This window comes from Palaemon carinicauda, chromosome 14, assembly GCF_036898095.1.
Source record: "Palaemon carinicauda isolate YSFRI2023 chromosome 14, ASM3689809v2, whole genome shotgun sequence".
Lineage (NCBI taxonomy): Eukaryota > Metazoa > Arthropoda > Malacostraca > Decapoda > Palaemonidae > Palaemon > Palaemon carinicauda.
Window position 1 is genome coordinate 137,089,778 of NC_090738.1, and position 2,508 is coordinate 137,092,285.

The following is a 2,508-nucleotide window of genomic DNA, read 5'->3' on the forward strand; positions in this document are numbered from 1 at the left end:
ATCCTCATTGCTTTGGCTTCTTGATTAGATCACATATCAATACAACCTGATAAGCTGCCCTTGTCCCTTTCTCCATACCTGAGTTATACATTTCTTCTGCCATATCTCAGTTACAATTGCCCATCTGCCCAATATATCATAAGAGGCTGGTCACAGAAATGGAAGTATACTTTGCTTATGTCATACGGGAGGACCTCACTGTTTATTGATGGTGACTTACTTTATGTCTCTGTTACTATCTGACTACACAGTGCTCAAGTATGCTTCATAGCCTCGCCATCAGAATTCGGACCACTGAATTGGAGAACTTTTGATTGTACTGACTCTTCAGAGATTGTTGAAGTTGATTTATGATTGAATTTATCAGATGCATTAGGTTTGAAGACACTTATGGAAAGTAGCAATAATAATTTCATCATAAATTTCATAGACAAAATCTCCCAACTCTGCTAGCAAGTAATTGTTTTATGAGATATGCTGATACTAAAGTAAGAGAGATTGCATGTAAACTAGCTCTGTTTTCCTAGTTTTGTTTAAGATTACACTAAGGCACACTATTCTATCTGTTTCCTTATTTCCTTTCCTCATTGGTCTATATGTTCCTTGTTGGAGCCGTTGGGCTTTTAGCATCCTGCAGTCGAACAGGTATTCTGTTTAATGTTTCTCTATGATAAATTCCAAAAACTCCTGAACTGGATAAGATGCTGAACTATATAGTTGCCTTTTCTATATTTGTTATACTAGTACCTTAGGGTCTTCCCAGCTCACATTTTTAAGTCCCTACAGAAGGATGTGAACAGGCTGTGAGCGTGAATGTCCTGGCTGTTATCATGAAGAGACTCGAGATTTTACTTACTCATCAAACTCGTATTCTCTTGCTTATCTGTATAAGCTGTGAAGGGTAAAAGCTGAATAAGCATTTATAAAGTACTCTAATTAAAGCCATTTTAGGGCCACCTTCTCCATAGGGAGGAACAATGCCATCAATGCACCTAAAGCAGGAGCACTGTAGGCATTACTTAAATGTTTGCATTGTCATTTCAACCCCTATCTGGACCTAGATTTTAACCTCCGACTGTACTACAGTCTCCATTTCATTTCTTGTATCTTGCTGTCCAATCATTTGACTTCATTTCAGACAACAGCTGCAGAGGTTCCTCCAGTTTCACAGAGGTATTGAACGGCCTCCCAGGCATCAGTGCCTGACTTAAGTATCTCCCTGAAAGGCCAACAAATTTCCAGGGATTTTGTCATGAGGTTTATGTCAGTAGACTAGGTTTCAGATGTTCAGATATTCTCCGTTTAGGAAGTGTATTTTATATAGATTGGTCAGAAACTGTCCAAGGATACTGCAGTCTTGATACGTAGTGTTTGTCAACAACTTGTAAATTGGGACATTATTATTATTATTATTATTATTATTATTATTATTATTAGCTAAGCTACAACCCTAGTTGGAAAAGCAAGAGGTTATAACCAATTATATGACCAAGGGCTCCAACAGGAAAAAATAGCCCAGTGAGGAAAGGAAATAAGGAAATCACTCGCGTTAGTGATACATATTCATAACAGCATGTCAACAAGAATACTGTATACCTTGGGGGAAGAGAGAGAGAGAGAGAGAGAGAGAGAGAGAGAGAGAGAGAGAGAGAGAGAGAGAGAGAGAGAGAGAGAGAGAGAGAGAGAGAGAATCAAAGCTTCAGTAGATTGTTTGATGTGATATTTATAAAGCAAAAAAACTTGAAAAGACGAGTGTAGTACGTTTCAACCTCCAAGCTATAACGGTCCTTATAATAAGGAACAATAAGGTTGCTTTCTTATGTCTGTTTGAAGTGACATTTGCCTTTTTAATAAATTAAACCATCTTGTCTTTACTTTAAACCTTATCTGTTTCTTGCAAATGGCACTTCTCTCTCTCTCTCTCTCTCTCTCTCTCTCTCTCTCTCTCTCTCTCTCTCTCTCTCTCTCTCTCTCTCTCTCTATCTATTCTACTACTACCTACACTAAGAAGAATAGAAAGAAAGTGTTCAATTAAAGGTCTAAATTTAAGCGTTATTACAAAACTCAACAAAATAGTGCTTGTCCTGTACTCACCACCCAATGGCATGCATCTGAAGCTGTAACAGCTCGCTTTCCCTGTCAAAAAGGAAAAGACAAGATTATTCTAATGATTTTATTGTGTATATACAAAATATCCTATGTTCATATGGTAGCCAGATGTGGCATATAGGAAATGAATGACTAAATCCTCGTGAAAATCGGTATGTAACATATACACAGTATGATAACATATAAACAAAAATAATCCAAAAATGAATATTTGTTGATGAAATTAAAAAGTCAAGACGAACTGACTTCATGGTACGTATAATAAACTTTGCTATATTAATGACAATTATAACCCAATCTACAAATAGTGGTCTGCTGGTAGCATCCTTGCCATGTGATCGCTAGACTGGGGTTCGAGTCCCACTTGAACTCATAGCCCTTTTGGTCGCTGTAACCTCA